The following is a 21,141-nucleotide window of genomic DNA, read 5'->3' on the forward strand; positions in this document are numbered from 1 at the left end:
CTTCTGCCTAGAAGGTAGCCTGGTACTTGAGAAATATTTGTCAAATGAATACCCCCATTATGACAGGCAACAACATGATATTATACAAACAACACAGCTGGGGAATCAGGCAGCTGGAGCTGAGTGGGACTGTCAGAAAGGCTAAGTTAGACTGGGGTGTGGATGTTCTATGTAGAGGTTCACATGCATGGATGTGTGATATCTATTTATTAATTCATTCATTTGTTCATATACAAAGATCAAGATTTCATCAAGTCTGAAGTGTACACAATTTGGCAAGTCTTCTTTAACAAAAAAATATAAAAGTCTTTTACACTACATTACAGAAATTATAGAAATTATAGAAAAATAATTATATTTCTAACAGGAAATATCTTTTTTTAATGAGTATAATTGAGAAATGATCCTTAGAAGTCTGCCCACCTGATGATTAGAAGGATTTTCCATAGACTCACTTCTTACTGGCCCCTCCTTTATGACTCCCACATTTCTGGGGCTGGGGCCGTAAGACATATGACTTGTACCCTGCAGTCATGATGCCAGGTTCCTGGCACACAGCATGCTGGGGATATTCCCAGAAGCCATTTTTTTCAGCTGGAGGGACAGATATAACAGCCACATGAGGATGGTTGTAATCCACATGCAAACAAGCCACTTAATCCAAGCTGAGCACATGCCTGATTTAAGAGACATGGAAGGTTAGAGCAGAAAGAAGTAGAAGGCTTTGGTGAATATAGCTGAATTTTAGTGAACACTTTGACCATGCGAGCACACTGCAAGGACCTCCCCACGACTTTGGAAGGGGCCCGTGAGGGTAAGAGATCCTGTAGGCCATTCCCTGTACAGTGAGCATGGGAGGGCATCTAGAAAACCAGCACATGCCTGCCTCTTGGGAGGCCTGCAGGGGGTGTGGTATTCAAGTACACAGAAACACAAAGCCAAGGCATGTGCTCACCCAGGTTAGGGAGGTGTGTGTACATCCACCCATTTGTCTGCACACACTCACTCACAACCATCTACCCATGTGCCCCAGACCTCACTTCCTCACCAGTGTCCCAAGAGGTGCTACAAAGACAGTTTTTCTTCAGATCCTCTTTGGTAGTAGAGCAAGTACTCCCAACAATTCAAAAGCACATTGATAATGTCAAGAACTAGCAATGGCCTTACCAGTTTGACTTTGTGTGCATGAGAGGCTTATCTAGAGCCCCAGAGCCACAGAACCACAGACATTGGGTGAACTGCCATGCTGATGGTGACTGGCAACCCTCAACTGGCTCCACCATGGCACCATGCCAGGCTATCCACCAGGACCACATACTTCCTCACACACCTGTGACTGATGCTGTCCTCTAGTCAAGGTCCAAACACCCAGACTCCTCACCACAGTCCAAACAAGGAGTCTGGGATCACGTGAGGGCCCCTGACAGGGAGTGAGCCAGGTCAATCTGCACAGCAAATACACAGAGCCAGCACAAGCATGGGCCCAGGTAAGGAGACCCGCCCTCCAGTCTGCCTCAGACTGCACAGATGAGGCCCCCACAGAAAATCCATCTCTCCTGCATCTGCTGTGGGCCAGAGGAGCTGCACGGTCTTGGACAGCCCTGTGTGTGGCCCCAAGCTTTGGGTCTAACCATCACAGGAGGAACTCAAGGCAAAGTCCCTGTGTCCCCAGTAGCTAGCTGCACCAGGCCCACAGCGTTCCTCAGTGTAGGCTTGCTGAACTGTCCACAGAGGAGCGGCTTATGGGCTGCTGCTGCTGGCTTGGCTTCATGAATGCAGCAAGCATTCCCTAATCCTGCTGTGTGCCCCGTGTTGTGGCCCTGGGGACAATAGAAACAGAGGCAGGACATCTATACCTAATTTGGAAGACAGGATGGAAATGCAGTAAAACTCTAGAGAGGACCAAAGGGTGAACCAGGAGCAGATGGCTTTAGCGGAACTAGTATGACCTTCCAGTCAGGCTGTCCAGGATCAAGGCAGGCATTCCTTCATAGATGACAGCATGCACATTGCTTTACCTCCCTAAGCCCCAGGTTTGTCGTGGATGGAATGGGAATTGTTAAATCTGTGTCATAGGGTCTTAGAGGATAAGATGCCCATATCAGGCAGGACAGGTGCTACAAGGTGGTGACAGGCCACACACTCTCTCACACCACCTGTCCTGTGTCAATTGGGGGCTCGACACACACTCTCCACCCCCAGACCCAAGGCAGATGGAGCAGCCATCAGCAGCAGGAGTGACAGCTGCAGACAGAGGGGGAAAGGATTGCCAAGGGGCAGTGACCTCTGGCCTTCACTCTTACTCTCCTCCTGGGTCACAGCAGTCCCAGCTCAGCCCGAGGCAACTGCAGGGCGGGGAATGGGGCTCTGACAAGGGTCTAGAAGAAAGGAGAGGAAGCAGTCTTCATGAACAGCCCTAACTAAACCACAGAGCCTGGAATACACCAGGTACACCAAAAGTGCTAGTCCCTTTTCCCTCTATTTAAGGAGTGGCTTTCCAATCATGATACTTTTACTCTGTTAAGCTTATTGAATCTGTTTTTCCTTTTTTTTTCTTGTCTGCTTTGTGGGGTGTTTTTAACTTTTTTTGGTTTGTTTTATATTAAGGTATAATCAACACACAACTGTGCATTAGTCTTAAATTTATAACAAATAAATCAGTATTTTATATATTTCAAAATGATCACCACAATAAATCTAGTGAATGTCCATCAACATACATAGCTACAGATTTTTTTTCTTGTGATTCAAACTTTCAAGATTTGCTCTCTTAGCAACTTACAAATATGTGATATAGTATCGCTAGCCATAGACACCATGCTGTCCTTTAAATCCCTGTGGTTTATTTCATAACTAGAAGTCTGTACTTTTTGACCACCTTCACCCCTTCAGTCTCCTCTCAATCCCCCACCACCAATCTGTTCTCTGTTTCAATGAACTTGTTTTTTTATATTTGGTTTTGATCCTGTTTTAAATTACACTTACAGTGACATCATATGGTTTCAGTCTTTCCTACCTGCTTCCATGTAGTTTCCCTCTTATTTGCCCAATATGACGGGGGTGGTTTGTCAAGTTTGGGTTTAGTTGTTTGGTTTTTTTTTCCCTAGAAGAAATTAATTCACATATAGCTGTAGATTCAGTGTATTCATGGGAGGAGGTGAGTTCAAGATCTTCCTATGTCACAATCTTTTTTTTTAATATGAAATTTATTGTCAAATTGGTTTCCTTACAACACCCAGTGCTCATCCCAACAGGTGCCCTCCTCAATACTCACCACCCACCCTCCCCTCCCTCCCACCCCCCATCAACCCTCAGTTTGTTCTCAGTTTTTAAGAGACTCTTATGTTTTGGCTCCCTCCCTCTCTAACCTCTTTTGTTTTTTTTCCTTCCTCTCCCCCATGGTCTTCTGTTAAGTTTTTCAGGATCCACATAAGAGTGAAAACATATGGTATCTGTCTTTCTGTGTATGACTTATTTCACTTAGCATAACACTCTCCAATTCCATCCACATTGCTACAAAAGGCCGTATTTCATTCTTTCTCATTGCCACGTAGTATTCCATTGTGTATATAAACCACATATTCTTTATCCATTCATCAGTTGATGGGACATTTAGGCTCTTTCCATAATTTGGTTATTGTTTAAAGTGCTGCTGTAAACATTGGGGTACAAGTGCCCCTATGCATCAGCACTCCTGTATCCCTGGGGTAAATTCCTAGCAGTGCTATTGCTGAGTCATGGGGTAGACCTATTTTTAATTTTTTGAGGAACCTCCACACTGTTTTCCAGAGCGGCTGCACCAGTTTTCATTCCCTCCAACAGTGCAAGAGGGTTCTCGTTTCTTCACATCCTCACCAGCATCTATAGTCTCCTGATTTGTTCATTTTAGCCACTCTGACTGGCGTGAGGTGGTATCTGAATGTGGTTTTGATTTGCATTTCCCTGATAAGGAGCGACATTGAGCATCTTCTCATGTGCCTGTTGGCCATCTGGATGTCTTCTTAAGAGAAATGTCTATTCGTGTTTTCTGCCCATTTCTTCACTGGATTATTTGTTTTTCAGGTGTGGAGTTTGCTGAGCTCTTTATAGATTTTGGATACTAGCCCTTTGTCCAATATGTCATTTGCAAATATCTTTTCCCATTCCATTGGTTGCCTTTTAGTTTTGTTGTTTCTTTTGTAATGCAGAAGATTTTTATCTTCATGAGGTCCCAATAGTTCATTTTTGGTTTTAATTCCCTTGCCTTTGGGAATGCGTCAAGTAAGAAATTGCTGCGGCTGAGGTCAGAGAGGCTTTTTCCTGCTTTCTCCTCTAGGGTTTTGATGGTTTCCTGTCTCACAATCAGGTCCTTTATCCATTTTGAGTTTGTTTTTGTGAATGGTGTAAGAAAGTGGTCTAGTTTCAATCTTCTGCATGTTGCTGTCCAGTTCTCCCAGCACCATTTGTTAAAGAGACTGTCTTTTTTCCATTGGATATTCTTTCCTGCTTGGTCAAAGATTAGTTGGCCATACATTTGTGGGTCCAATTCTGGAGTCTCTATTCTATTCCATTGGTCTATGTGTCTGTTTTTGTGCCACCTATGTCACCATCTTGAACCAGAACCTTTGAGTCTGTTGTTTCTTAAAGACACTCCCTTTCCTGCCACAGCCACAGATGACCACCAGATCAAGTGGAACCATATCACAGGAACTTAGAAAAGAGAGCTCTCATGGTGAAAAATGTTGTAGGTGGTATTTCAGGAAGATGTCAGTGGTCAGAACCTAGGCAGGGAGAGAGGATAGGAAAGGGGTTCCTAATGGGTGGGGCCTGAGGACCGTGAGTGAACAGACACTGTGATGTAATGGTGACAGCACCAGACTGAATCTAAACTCTACAATACATATGATAATACTGGATAGAAGGTCTTAATATTGCAGTGTACCAATACTCTCTCCAAATAACCAGTTAATGTAAAAAATTCAATTAAAAGTCCAAATAGAATTTGTACCACTAGGATTGAGATTGCATGTAATGGAAATCCAACTATAGTAATTTAACCAAAAATGGATACATTTTTTTTCTTTTTTTAGGAGAAATTTCAAAGATACAAAATTAAGTACTTTTATGGCAGCTGAATGGTGGCTAAATGGGCTCTATTTCCTTTGTCTTTCCAATATCTTTCTGTACCTTTTCTGTTATGTCAACTGCACAAGGTAGCTGCCACTGCTCCAGACATCTCAGCCAAGTTCTAGGCAGGATAAAAGGGGAAATGACCCATACAAGATGAGTGAGTTCTTTTTTATCAGGGAAACACTTTTCTGTTAGAGCCCTAGAAGGGAAAATATCACTTATATTCTATGGAGTCAAGAGAAAAGAATGGAAATAAGATAGGAAATCAGCAATGAGAAGCTTTAGAATTCACAAATAATTCTAAATTTCATCTCTGAACAAAGAATAGAGAAAACTTTTTAAAAAGTAGAATATTCAGGAGAAACAAAGTACTACCAGATATTAAAACACAGTAAGAAACTAAAATAGTTAAAATATTTCGGTGTTGACAAAGGGGAAACAGTCAAATCATTAGAAGAGAATGCAAATTATGAAAATAATTCAAGTATAAATAAGACTAATTAGTACATGAGAATAGTGGCATTTCAAATAAATGATGAACTGATCATTTGGGGAAATGAATTAGGTTAGATCTCACCCTTGTGCCATGAACTGAACAAATTACAGAGAAACTAAATCATTAAATGTAAAAGCAAAACCATGGAACTACTTGACAGATACCTTAATGACTATTTATATAAATTGGAGTGGGGGATATGTTTTTAAACATAATACCAAAGACAAAACCATAAAGGTAAAGAATGATAGATCCGACTGTATTGAGAATAAACATTTCTGAGTAGTAAAAACACAAAATCATAAAGTTAAAAGACAAGCATCATTTAGGAAATATTTACTATGTTCATCTAATTGTTCATATCTTCCCATGTACAGAGTTTTCTCACATCAAAGCCAAAACAAAAGGGGTGCCTTAAGTGTCCGACTTCGGCTCAGGTCATGATCTCACGGCCCATGAGTTCAAGCCCCGCGTCAGGCTCTGTGCTGACAGCTCAGAGCCTGGAGCCTGCTTGGATTCTGTGTCTCCCTCTCTCTCTGCTCCTCCCTCTCTTATGCTCTGTCTCTCTGTGTCTCAAAAATAAATAGAACATTTTTAAAAATTAAAAACAAAACAAAAGACAAGAAGCAAATGGTTAGTTTATAAAAGAGCAATGTAAGTATGAAATGAAAACAACAAAAAAGCTTCAACTCCCTAACTGTTAAGAGAATACAAATTAAAGCGACAATGAGTTGCTATTTTTCACCTTCACATCAGCAATTTGGGAATTTCAGATGATAGGTGTTTTTATATTCTCTCATTGCCTATATTGTCAGCCTTCCTGCCGCTTCAAACATTACTGGTTTAATAAACAAATTGTTTACAACATCATAAAATGTGCCATATAACTACATGGTTCATCCTTAGGAAAGTGTGGACCCAGACCTTCTGAGTCAGAACATGACTTTCTGTCCCTCCAGTGGCTTTTGCTGCACACTTGTGTTGTGCATAGTGGCCTGGGAAATGTAAGTGCAACACACACTCATAAGGGCGTTTCAGAACAACAGCACCGAGACCAGATGTCCATGCTCCCGGGGACTCTTTCCTCTACTGTAGTGGTCAGCAGGGCCCCACCACAGTGAGTGCCCTTACATTGGAGAGTTCATATTGATCATTGATCACAAAGCTCTTTTTTATCCCCCCCCTTTTTTTTTTTTTACTTAGGGTCCTTTGTTCATTCAAGACATGACACTTAGACCTCCCTTCCTCCAGGAAGCCTTCCTGGCCATCCCCATGGTGCAGACCTAGATAAGGACCACACCTCTGCGTTCCCATAGTTCTCAGGTATCAGGAGTGGAGTGTGGGTGTATCTTCTTCACAGCTGTACTTCCTATGCTCAGCAGGCACACGGGCCATTCCAAAACAGCATTGGGAATTGGATTTGTTTTCTTCCAGAGTCTGTTAGCAAGTATCCCCTCCCATGTCTGCAGAGACTAGAGCTCCCTGTTGCTCTACAGGAGCCAGCTCTGCAGGAGTGAGGACTGGTCAGCAGCCACAGAGGTACAATCCCAATTAACCTAATTAGGAAAGATGCTTGTCAGGAAGGCAAACTAAAGGCAATGAGTGTTTACATAAATAGACATGCATTTACTGATTCCTACAGATACCACAGGGAGCCAACGAACTCACTGTTGGTGCACATAGAAAATATCTGTGGAACCTCACTGTGCGGGGCCACAACACTGAGCTAGAGAATGGGGTGCAAGACAAAGGACTTGCTCCCCACACTAAGCTGCTGGGAGCTGATCTGTCAAGCCCTGCCAGAGCCTTCAACTGACCAGTAAGGTAGTCAGAAGTAGGTTTTGCAAAGATCATTCTGGCAGCCATGCATAGAGTAGATTGGGTGACAATGTGCCCATAGGGGCTGGCAGTGCTCTATGGCCAGGACCCCAACCAAGTAACACTGGCTGGTATGTGGAATGGATAGGCTAGATAGGTGGGGTGCAGAGAGAGCGGGTTCATATACCTAGGGGATGCCAATGCTTTGAATGGGCCCATAACCCAGAAGGAGGCCATCTGGAGGAGGTGGGATGTCAGTCCATGATCTTCTAATGGGCTTAACAATGACAAGACACCTGGGAAGACACTGCATTTACAAACACCCCGCTCTTTCAGAGGAAGCACTACCCTAAGGCAAGTCCAGACCTCAAGTGCTCTGGTCTGGGCTGGAAAGGACTGTCTTTTAAGCAAGAGCATGACTGGAATGATACTTCTAATGAGGTGAGGGATGGGACATTACTCATTTACTCAGCCTTATTTTCCCCTGTTCCAACAACTCAGCCCTCCATGAACCCAGAACCAGAACTGAGTTCTGTCTGTGTACCCACCAGGGGCTGTGCATTTATGTCAGACAGGGGGTGAGGACAACCTAGACAACACAGGCTGCATGCTTAAGCAGAAACTCCCCCCATAAGCCTGGCGGTAGGTGCTCTTCTCAGGTTGTAGGGATGATCTAGCACCCTCACAATGTGTGCCAGGTCTGTAGGCATTCTTGCCCAAAGTCCACTTCAATGTGTCCTTGACTCAGTGGGCACATTCTTTATCCTTGTCCCCTCAGTCCTTGTGTTAGATCCATGGCAGGGACCAAAGGCAAAGCCCTCTACAGATGCATCCTCTGTAGGGCCCCTCATCCTAGTCTTTCCCTATCCCTTTCCCACAGCTGTTCTACCTGCAGCTTCTTTATTGGCTCCCTGGTTGGTGTTTTCTCTGCACCCTGTTCAGGTGTCTGCCTTTGCAGACCCAGCACCTTCCCTCCATCTCTTCTATGACTGAAGATCGGATAGTCTCTCAATTTCCTCCACCTCTTTCCTAAAAACTATAAACAGTTATGCCTGAAGGAACCCCATCAAGTGTCCAGAATGACAGATTCCTTCTTTTCCCCCACTTCTTTCTGTCTGAGCCATCTATGGCCTCTCCCTCCTTTAATAGGACATGTTCCAGCCTCCCAGGACCAGCAAGGCTGCCCTATACTGCACAGAGCACCAGAGGCCCAGGCTGCTCCCCAATAATATGGAGCTGAGAGCATCCAGATGAGCAAAATTCCCTTCCATGGAAGATCCACCTCTTGAGCCACAGCTGACTGTGAATATAACCCCCAACTACCACTACACCTCCCACCATCTCCACTCAATCAAAACACCCAGAGAGACTTTTTCCACATCAAGGGTAGACTTGATCCTGCTCATGATGCCTATTGTTCAAGGGCAAGGTGAGACATACAAACAAATCACGCTGCAGTTCGAGCAGAAGTACAATCCCAGGGTGCAGGCAGCACCCAGACTCTCTCCACCTTAAAGTGAGCTTTGTTTGTTGCAGGTGTGGCTGGATTCATCGCCAGTCATGATCCACAAGGGGACCCTGATCTCTGCTGCCTTGCATATTTATAGGTAGGGTGACCATATTCTTTATTATCTTTATTCTTTATTACTGGGACACTTTTAGAGTGAGAAAAGATGCTATCAATAACTTTACTGGGACAACAGGTATGAACTAAGACAGGTAAACTGAGACATGTGTTCTATTTGCTTGGAAGTTAGGAGGGAGTGGGAATCACCTGGCTGATTTGAAATCCTTTGAGCTTTGCAGTAGGAGGTTACAAGAATGTCCCATTCTTGGGCGTCCATAACCTTTGGAGCTTGGGTATTGGCACAGGAGTTAGCCAGAGGTCCTATGAGCCTGCCTGAGGGACAACCACCAGTTCATCCAAAAGACCACTGGCTTCTATCTCATCAAAATGCTATTTCTATCCATTACAGAAACTCTGCACGATAGGAATTATTACCACCATTTAAAGATGAGGAAATTGGATTTTAGATCACTTCATTAATTTGACTTAGGTCATATATTTGGCAAGACCATGCTTTCTCTCTTATTCCATGTGGCTACATTCTATTTATGCAATTAAAATCTGATGACAAAACATTTTTTTCTGTTTCAAAACCATACTAAGCTCAACATTTTCCATATGAACTCATCCATTTTCTCCTTAAATCAGCAGTTCCCTCTTAGCGCCTTATCTCCACCGGGGCACTCCTGCTTCATCCATCCCCATCAGTGCAGGGCAGAGCTGTGGAATCAGACTGGCTGAAATTTGTTTGAGCAGCACTGTGGAGTGAAAGACTTGGAGCAGGGTATTATTCAATTATTGATCAGATCCAGGGAAAACTCTGGACATGCATGGCCTGGGCCTGGAGTCAGTGCAGCTGTGGGTGGGAGCCAGATGTGCTGGCCATAGCCAAGCACCTGGATAGGGAGGTCATGCCACATTCTCCACCTGAGCAAAGGGGGCTAAGTCCCAAGGAGAGTCCAGGGCCCACCATCTGGGCCTCATGGTCTCAAGATCAAGTAAACAGAAGGTCTGCTAAGGTAGGCAAATATGGGACAAGAGGATGGTCAGTGGAGAAACACCAGCCAAGTCCATATCCTTTCCCAGGAAGTGAACTTTCACCCTCATTGTAGTGATTTAGAAAATCAGAAAGTCTCACATTAGGGGAAAGAGCATCACCCACAATCCCAATGCCAAGTCACTGGTACTGTTGATCTTTAACAAATACTTTTTAGTCTCTTATCTCTCAAAAACGTTAAGATTTCCTTTTTATCTTATAATAATGCTACTTAGTTCTTCACATACTATCCCATTCTGGTTTTTTTCATTAAACATTACATAAGTATTTTCCCATCTTATCAAGTAGCTATTCCATCAAATGTGGACACACCCTCATTTCCTTGGCTGTACACCTATTAATGTGCATATGTTTTGTTCCTTATGTTCACTATTACAAACAGCACCCCAACATACACGCATATTATTAAAATTTTGTCCTCATTTCAGATTAACTCTTCAGAACTGTGATCAGAACTGTGGTCAATGGATAGAAGCTTAACACTTTAAGGCCAGGTACATATTGCCAGATGGTGGTCTATGGTTTCTGTATTGCTAATTTACAGATATTTAAGCAGTGCAAAAAAGGGACATCTCACCTGATTCTTTTCCTGAGGCCTTTAATTCAACAATCAGAAACATTCAACAAACATTTTCTGAGCCCTTCCTATATGCCAGACCCTCTATGGAAATATATTCTTACCAGAAGCAGCAATTCTGGTCCCTTCAGTCTTCAGCTGAGTCCAGATGGTACAAATCAGCATCAGCCACCCCAAGCATGCTTTGGGAATCTAACAGAGATAAAGACAGTCTTCTGCATCCCTAAAAATCATACATAATTCTGAGGTCACAGCCAATGGCTGAAGGACTACCACCAGCCATGTGCTGGGACAAAAAGGGGATGAATTATTCTATAGCCAGAATTACCAGGCTGGAGGCTTTGTGGGTTTCATGATGTGGGCCCAGGTAACCTATATGGACCATCCTGACTTATGTAAAGGACAAGATGAGTGTCAGTAAAGGGAATGTATTAGGTTAGATCATATGAAATTACCAATAATCCACCTTTTCTTAATCTTCAAAAATGGCAATTTCATATGGTTCAAACTAATATAATACAAATGTTTATCACACAGAGTTTTGGGGAAATTACACTTACAATGACTACATGACAATAAATACTTCAAGAAAGTTAACAGAAGTACAAGACTTGACATTAAAACTACAAAACATTGTTGAAAGGAATTAAAGAAAATCTAAAATAGTGGGAAGACATCCTATATTAATGCATGAGAATACTTAACATTGTTGAGATGGCAGTACGCTTCAAAGTTAACTATAGATGCAATGTCCTTCCTCTCAAACACTCACCTGGCTTTTCTGAAAGAATTGACAAGGTGATCCTAAAATATATATGGAAATGGAAGGAACCCAGATCAGCCAAAACAATCTTGAGGAAGAATACAGCTGGATAACTCATGTTTCCGGATTTCAAAACTTATGGCAGAGCTACAGTAATTAGGACAGTGTGGTACTGTAATGAGGAAGAACAGAGGGATTAATGGAATAAAGTTAAAAGTCCAGAAATAACCCATCATATTCACAGTCAGTTGGTTTTTCCAAGGGTGCCAAGGCCATTCAATGGGGGAAAGAATATTCTTTTAAACAAATGGTGCTGAGACAAGTGGATATCCTTACACCATATACAAAAATTAACCAAAACATGGATCATAGACCTAAAGGTAAGAGCTAAAACTATAAAACTCCTTAGAAAGAAATGTAGGAGTAATTCTTGGTTATCTTAGCTTAGTCAATCATTACTTTAGATAAAATATCAATAGCACAAGCAAAAAAGGAAACATAAATAAGTTGGACTTCCCCAAAATTTAAAAATTTTAAGCTTCAAAGAATATGATTAGGAAAAGAAAAATATAGCCCATAGAATGGGAAAAATATTTTTAAACATAGAATATTCTTATTAGACATAAGAAATTTGTATGTGGAATATGTAAAGAAACTTTATAACCCAACAATGAAAAGACAAATAATTCAATTTAAAAAGGAAAAAGAATTTAGTAGATAGTTCACTAAAGAAGACACACAAATGGCCATGGGGCCTCTGGATGACTCGGTTAAACATCAGACTCTTGATTTAGGCTCAAGTCACAATCTCATGGTTCATGAGATTGAGCCCCACATCAGACTCTGCGCTAACACTACCACTCTCTCTCACTCTGCCCTTCCCCTGCCTTCATGAGCACGCACGCTCTATCTCTCTCTGTCTCTCTGTCTCTCAAAAAAATAAATAAATAAACATTTTTTAAAAAAGAAACACAAATGACCAATAATCACATGAAACGATGTTCAACATTGTTATTTATTATGGAAATGCAAATCAACACCACACTGAGATATCACTTCATACCCACTAGGTAGCTAAAGTAAAAGACAACAGAAAGTGTTGGTGGGGATCCAGAAAAATTGCAATTCTTACACACTGCTGGTTGGAATGTAAAATGATGAAGCAACTTTGGAAAATATTTTGGCAGTTCCTTAAATTGTTAAATGCAGAGTTATCATATGACTCAGCAATTCCATTCCTAGATATATGTACAAGAGAAATAAAAACATAAGTCCACACAAAAAACTTGTATACAAATGTTCATAGCAGCATTATTCATGGTTTCCAAAAACTAGAAACAACCAAAAAACTTGTGCACAAATGTTCATAGCAGCATTATTCATGGTTTCCAAAAACTAGAAACAACCAAAATGTATAGCTAGTGATGAATGGATAAACAAAATGGTATAACCACATAACAGAATATTACATCCAGAATGGTATATCCACATAACAGCAATGAGAAGTGAAGTGCTGACAACTGCCATAACATGGAGGAATCATGAAAACATGTTAAGTGCAAGAAGCCAAGCATAAAGAGTATATATTGCATGATTCCTTATGATTCAGTATATACGGCTGCCATGTGCAAAGTACTATTCTTGGCCTTGAAGATTACTGAATGAGCACAATAAACTTGATCACTATCCTCTCAGGCTTTCATTCTAATGCATGCTGAGAAACATGATTGTGCACATAATTAATAAGATAGAATTACAGTTATGCTATGTGCTAAAGAAAGAGAGATAAGTGTAGGGGACTATGAGCTGGTCTGAGAGAGGGCAGACAAGGGTTCACTGAGGAAGTGACTCAGTTTTGTTCCCTGCTCTTTTTGTGCTTCACAATATATTGTAAATATCCCCCCATGATTAAAAACTCTGTACACATAATGTTCATGTCTTAGTAATATGCTGCTCATGGTACTGTCTCAACATCCTCTGGACGATGGACAGTTAGCTTGATTCCATTTTCCCCATTCTGCATACTGATTCAACAAATATCTTTAGATGATACCTTTGCCCAGATTCCTAATAAGAGTTTAAGGGTAAATTTCTACTAAAGTAATTGCTGAGGCAAAAGATAGGAGCTTTTTAAAACTCTTCATATGCGCCACCAAAATGTTTTTCAGCAAGACTGTAGCTGTTCACACCATGGTGTTCTCACCACACTCCACAGTGTCAATCAGAAGGCTTTCTTCACTCTGTCCGGTGCTGGAGCCACCCAGCTCTCCTGTCATTCCAGCCTGTAACACAGGGTTGAAAGGAGAACTTCTTCCCAAATGTCCTTAACAGGACACCGCACTCATTCCAGGGTGAGAAAGCATGCATCTAATTGCCTGTCTTTCCCCTGCCAGCTTCCTAAGTGGAGCTCACACGGATCTCAATACATCTAGCCATCTTCAGTGTGACCCTGCCTGTCTCTCTTCTCATGTCTTCTTTGATGCTGTTGTTGTTCATTTATTAGCCCTATTATAAGTCATACAGTGATGTTACTGGTTTTAATACATAAAATTCACTCAAATTCTGCTACAACAGGGTTGGATCCAGACAGAATCAGCACATAGATAACTTGCTTTCAAAGCTGACTACCTTCATTTCTCTAGACCTAAAGAATGAGATCAGACCTTCAAATCTCAGATTTCTGCTCAATAGTTTTGCAGTCTTGGGATCATCTCTCTTAACCTCTCTGAGTTTCTGAAAATGTAGGTAGTCCCAATTTCATCGGAGCAAGGGCTAATTAAATCAGAAAGCATGTCCAGTGCATTGCCTAATAGCAAGTTCCCCTTTTAGTATTCTTTTTCCAGGTTCTTGTCATTCATGGAAAGGAGCATCCACATAGCCTCCCCAGGCCAGGGCCTGGGACTTGTACCCAGATGCACACTGGTTGTCACATAGCTGGCCGTAAGCTGCTATGTCTACTAGGCACAAACCGTTTGATTCTTTGTGGACACACATAATCAATGCAGGCCATAGTCCCTGAGAAGTGTAACGTCTTCTGGCACTAACCAGGTGGATGTGAAACCCTGAAGAACAGGTTCAGAAAAAGCCTTCAGAGGAGTCCTCAACAGCTGTAGGGAGAGGAAGGGAGTGTCCTGGCTTTGAAGGGTGGGTTGGTTTGGGGAGGAATGTGGGAGCAAGAGAAGAGTGCAAAAGCCCCTCTTCTAGTTCTCTACTGGAGTTTTCTCCTTGGGACTTACCATGATAAAAACTTACCTGTTTATCTTTGTTATTATCTCTTACCCAATAGAAAATAAGCCCCATGATGGCAGAAATTTTTGTCTATTTTTCTCTCTGCTGAATTCCCACAGTGTGTAGAACATGGTCAAAATTTTTTGACATTCAGTTAGTATTTTTTCAGTGATTGAATGAAGAAGGCAGCTGAAGGGGCAGGAACAAAGAAATGAATGTATATTTTTGGAGAGGAAAGATATGGTCTGGTGAGAGCAGAAGAGGAACTCACTGGCTCCAGAGCTTCAAGGGGCTGGCAGACCAGGGGCTTGGGTTGAGGTGCAGACCTCAGCTATGCCCTGAGCCCCCTCGACCTGCACACATTCACATAAATCATTGCTCCCATCTCAACTGACTCATTAGTCAGCAGAATTTTCCTATGGCATGTGTGGGCTGAGCCACCCACACCCTCAAGGGGAATAGTCTATTACTGCGATTGAGGGGCTGTGCCTCTGAGGCTCACATTCCATGCCATAAGGGATGGAGAATTCTATAGGGAACAGGGAGCCCTGAGGGTGATGCTTCTGACACCTGTCCAGATGTGAGTTCCCTGACAGGTGTATTGGGTGTGCTATGTGTCTGGCTCAAATCCTCAATGCCAGGCTCATTGCTCTGCTGCACTGCCACAGTAGGAATGGAAATGCTAAGATGGCAACGGGAAATTTGGGGTTGCCAGATTTTCTCTCTTTGGTGCTGGAGTATTAACATTCTGAAGGCTTATTAAAAGGCATTCTAAAGACTTCAGTAGAGCATTTCTCCCAGTACATGTGTTGGCTCCCCTGCTGCCTGCCTGGGGAAATCTGTGGCAGACAGGAGCAACTCTATCTTGGGAACCCCTGCTAAGAGCTCCTTTGGAGAAAAGATGTCTCATATTCCAGGACTGAGCATGTTTGTACACTGACTGCCTTAGATTTGCCTCCCCCGCCCCAGGACCTGCAGGGGGTGGAGGGAGAGTCCCTATATCATCAAACCATGGAATACAAACAGGCTGCATAAGCCAGGGGCTCTCAAGGGTCTGAGGGCCATGGGAACATGGGTGGAAAATTGTGTAAAACATTCTGGCATCTTCCAGATGAAGATAGATGCTTTTGTGTTTTAGTAGGTTATCAGATGAGGAGAAAGATGAGCACTAGTCATGCCCAGGAGACCCCAGCTGGAGAACAGGGTCATCCTCTTGTCTGGCTCTGTCAACTTTTTTGTAAAAATGCCCCAAGCATCCTGTCAGCCCTGACACAGCAGACCCGCAGGGCAGACTCTCAGGATCCCTGTGCGGTGGTCAACACTGCTCTCTGGAGAAACCCTCACCAGCCATGCCTCTTCATTCCCTGTCAGATTCTCCCTTGCCCCTCCCATGTCTCAGGGAACATGATGCATATATGTCTCTCTCCCTTCCCCGTGTCCTAACATCTCCATTCTTCCCAGGTCAGCTCAAGTCCCTGCCCCATTTCTTCCCTTTGCACAGTTCCTACATTACACTCTCCACCTGCCTGCATGGCTTTGGCATTCTCCCCTCCCCTTAGTGCCCCGCACACTTAGGAAGCATATACTCCATCCCCTGGTCTCTTAGATGTGCTAAGTATTCTATGTCTCCCCAACAAGGGTCCCTCCCTCCAGAGAAACTCTGCCCTGAGCAGGTGGGGTTAAATGTCACTGGAAATCTGCCTCACCTCAAAGCCTCTTGGGAAGCATCTCCTTACCCCTGCTGACTTACAGAGGATCTCTGCTGCCCTTACTCCAGGGGAGGGTGACCTCACCTGGCACAAGGAAGAAAGAATATTTGCCTTGCTGCCTCATGTTGGGAGGCATAAGCCTGTGGGCTCACCCCACTTCCCACTGGGTTGACCTATGCTTGAGGTGTTGGCTGTTAATATAAGATAAGGTAGTTGGAGAGGCAGGAGGGGAGCTATGGGTTGTCAAGCTGGGGCAGCCAGGCTCCTACACCTTCCCAGAGAGATTTGAGCCTGAGTATCAAGGTCCTGGAGAGACAGCTGCAGGCCTTGTAAGAAGGCAGTTCTAGCTGGCCTCTAGCATAGTAACCAGGCTGGGGTGGGGACGCTCAGAGAAACATGCAAGCTGCTTAGGACTTGTTCTTGGGGACACCTAAGAGGGATGCATGTGTCCCTCCCCAGTGCAATGTTGCCCAGGCTCTGGACAAGACAGATGTTGAGTACACAGCCTAACCCAATCCCCTGGAGTGACCCTCCAGTTGGGACAGGTCCACTCTCAGTGTCCTTAGCAAGTTACACTCACTTTCAAGGATTATTCAGAGTTCAAGTAGTTTGCAGTTTCCCAAGCCCCAGAATCCTCCATGGGCATAAGAGTTTGGCTCTCTCCTTGTCCATCTCCCCATCAGAATGAGCTTTTCCACAGGTCAAGAGACTTGAATGTCAACTCTGGGTAGGCAGGGCATAGGCCAGTGAAGACCACATTACTACTTACATGCTGGTCAAGTGAGTGGACAAGAGAAGTTCTGAACAAGAGACTCATGTCATGGAACCTCATTCTATAGATGAAGAGGCAGAGGTGAGCAGCCCTGCCCATCCATCTTTGTTTCACGTAGCACATATTTATTAGTATATTATTTAAAAATAAGCTTACCCTGTGACAGCAATTCAGCATCTAGGTACTTCTCATAGAAAGAAAAAAATGGAAAAACAACAACTTTCTAAGTTCAAGAACATTTATTGCAATATCATTTTTAATAATGAAAACAGTCAAAATATCCAAAAATATACAAGCAGTTGGATAAAAGACAAAGACCATGCATAAAGACCTACAAACCCTGTTATAGCAGGTTATTGACATGCAGAGCCTCACAGTCCATCGTCAAGTGTAAAGGACAGCTGTCAAGGAGTGTCAATGCAGGTTCCTACAGGAGCCACACCCAGGACTGCAGGAATGATTGAGGAAACACACACAACATTGAACACAAATGGCGGGCAGCCAGTGACATTCTGTATTTTTCAGGAGTGTTTGTTTGTTTGTTTGTTTTTAGTTTGAGTTTTTATTGGTGTGTTAATTAGAAAAATTATGCACTATTAAAAAACACAACAGCAAGTGAGAGAGAGCTAGATTTTTTCCCCAAGGTCCCCTATTAGTGGGAAAATCAGGACAGAAGCTTAGGACCATGACATTTCTGTTCAGTGCTTGTCCCATGGGTCCTACTGAGTCAGTCAGGGACTCAAAGCTTCCTTCCACCCCAGGTTTGAAGTCCCTTGTCCCTCTTGCCAAACCTCTTCTTAGCAGATAGACAAGGAAGGGATTAACACTATTGTCACAAATTCCTGAGTGCCTTGTCATTACTGGATACCTACATTGAACATGGTTAATCTTCTGTTCATCACATCTGAAAAACAAGTGTAAATTTTCCCAAGCTGAAACTCTCTATGCTTCACTGTTTGCCTTTTATGCATTTACTTGGCATCACACAAGTTTTGTACATTTCTGGCTGAGATCATTTCTGGGATATTCTTCCTTAATGGGCCTTGTTTCCCATTTTATTCACTAACTGGTTTTTATTAGTGTATAAGAAAGCTTTGGTTAGTGGGCATTGGTTGTGCAGCTGGCCAGATTTATGTGCTGTCTATCTGATGGCATCCAGCCAGTGAGGGCTCCCAAGCCCAGCTGCACTTCAGAATCTCCTGGAAAGTTTGTTAGGAAAAGAGATCCCTGCACCCCACCCTTGGCAAATCTGCTTCAGTAGGTCTAGGGCAGGACTCCAAATCTTTAACGAGGGTGCTACACAATTCTGACAGTTGCAAACAGTTCCCAAGCAGGCATCAGAAACCACCTAGGCTCACTTTATTATCACCACTGCATCTGCCCTTTGTAGGCAACATTCTCCTAGCTTGATCCAGATGTTGCTTTAAAATATATCTCCAGGTGGATCTCTTTTGATTGATTTTGTTTGGCCCTTGGTGATGCCTTTTGATCTCAACATTGATGTCTTTATTCAGCTCAGGGGAAATGCTCCACTAATACTCAATTATTGTAGTCATAGTCACCTACATGCACCCCACGGAACTCCCTGGTTCATCATCATCATCACCTTTTCCCCTTAGTCCTGGAAGAATTTCAGTAATTTGTCTTCTAATTCACTGGTTTGGTTTTGTTCTTATAGCTACTCTAATATTCATGGTCTACAATACATTTTTCAAATAAATTGCAGTTGACCCTTCAACAACGCAGGTGTTAGGAACACCAACCCTTGCACAGTGGAAATATGCAAGGTTTTTTTTTTTTTAGTTTATTTACTTGTTTTGAGCAAGAGAGACAACGTGAGTGGGGAGGGGCAGAGAGAGAGGGAGGCAGAGAATCCCTAGCAGGGTCCGTGCTGTCAGCGCAAAGCCCAACTCGGGGCTCAAACTCACAAACCTTGAGGTCATGACCCAAGCCAAAATCAGGAATCAGATGCCTAACTGACTGAGCCACCCAGGCACCCCAGAAATTCGCATACAACTTTTGACTCCCAAAAAACTTAACTACTAATAGCCTACTGTTGACCAGAAGCCTTACCAATAATATAAACATTTGATTAACATATATCTTGTATATCATATGTATTATATATTGTATTCTTACAATAATAGCTAACTTTCCTTATTTATTTTTTTTTGGAATTTCTAAACCATGCAGTTCCTTCCACAAGTTTTTCAGAGTGTTGCAAACCTCTAAATTTTTTTCCAATATATTTATTGAAAAAAATCCATGTATAAGTGGACCCATGCGGTTCAAACCCATGTTTTTCAAGGGTCAACTGTAATTGTATTTTCATCTAACAATAGCTGCATTTTCATTATGCCATGGCCTCTCAAATGGAGATTTCCTACATGTTATTCTGCTTTTTGTTTTGTTTTGTTTTGTTTTGTGAGAAGGATAAGGCCTTGGCATCTGAGGAGAATATTCTCTATTAACTCTTAAAGTTGAAACTTGTATTTCAATGATGGGGTCTTTTTCTATTTTCTGTGATTTTGTCCATTTATTCATTCTCAGAGGGTCTTGGGGACTCTATGTTTATCCAGTAATACTAAAGGGTTGATTTGGGTTGTTTCAAAAAGTCCTAGGTCCTTTAAAGATCTTTTGGGATCAGACAAAAAGAAGGAAAAGTTAATGTATGTCAGAGTTTAGAGACAGATGTAGGGGAAAATTCTAACTCTGGCATTTTCTAGTTGTATGATATTGTATACATAGCCTAACATTTTTTCTTTCATGTTCAGATACATACAGATAACTGTATAATGGGATCATGGGATCGACTTAGGTGAAATAATGCCTATAAAACACATAACACTATTCCTGACTCCAAGTAGACAATCAGTAATTGATGCAGGTTGTCGTGGGTCATTGTTGATGTTGCTATTACTTGCTTCCTGTTTCAGGTAAGTTTCTGACTCCCTTGCAACTTGCTCTGCATGCAGGTACAGTTCAGACCAGAGGAGGGGCCTAAGTTCCACCCTTGCACTTTCTACAACATCCCGTACCTTCCCAGGTGTACATTTGGGAGAAGGCGGGGCATAGTGTTAGTGCCAAGGAGAACTAGTGGCAACAAAGAGAGAGGCTAACCAAGAAACAGAGTCTTAGAGAACAAACTAATGGTTACCAGAGGGGAGGTGGGTGGGGATATGGGTGAAATAGACAATAGGGATTAAGGAGTACACTTATGATGAGAGCCGAGTGTTGTATGGAAGTGTTGAATCACTAAATTTTCCACCTGAAACTAATATAAGACTGTATGTTAACTAACTGGAATTTAAACAAAAACTTTAAAAATATATATTTCGGTGAATTTCTATTTCTATTTCTATTCCTATTTCTATTTCACCACCACAATATTTTCCCTAAATTTAGCAGCTTATACTGATGACAAAAAGCATGCTCTTCCAAGCAGATGGTCTCTTTCACCACTCCCTACACACAGGGCTTTAGCTCTGTTTGGGGCCTGATAACCCATGTGTCTTCTGGCCCCCTGAGATGAGGTGCAGAGGATATGGCAGCTTTAGGACCTGTGCTGAGGAGGTGTGAGGCCAACCCCTGCCTTTTCATTGTCTGTCCTGCTGCATTTTCGTGTGATCAAAAGTGACCTCAGCATCTTTCCTCCTCGTGTGGAATTTAACTGCCTGGCTGTGATTTTATATAGTGTAAAATGAAGATGCTGGGTCTCTCATCATGCAAGAAAAAAATCCAGTTCCTCACCTGTGTGGGGAGCATGGCTCCAACTGATATGTTAATGCAAGAGGATGCAGTCCTGAAGCATGGCAGGTGCTTCTAAATATACACTATATGTGGCCCAGTTCTGACTCCTGGAGGCTTTGACATCAAATAAAATGGGATAAGGATTGAAGAGGGAAGCCAGATAACAGATATTCTCTCCAACAAAAGGGGAGAAGTCAGAAAAATGTTACAGCTTCCAAACAAGGGAAAGGGCACATCATTCCATTGCTTGTAAAGGGGAAACCAGTTTCAAAAAATTAGTCTTCTAGCTCAGTAA

Source organism: Lynx canadensis, chromosome C1, assembly GCF_007474595.2.
Source record: "Lynx canadensis isolate LIC74 chromosome C1, mLynCan4.pri.v2, whole genome shotgun sequence".
NCBI lineage: Eukaryota > Metazoa > Chordata > Mammalia > Carnivora > Felidae > Lynx > Lynx canadensis.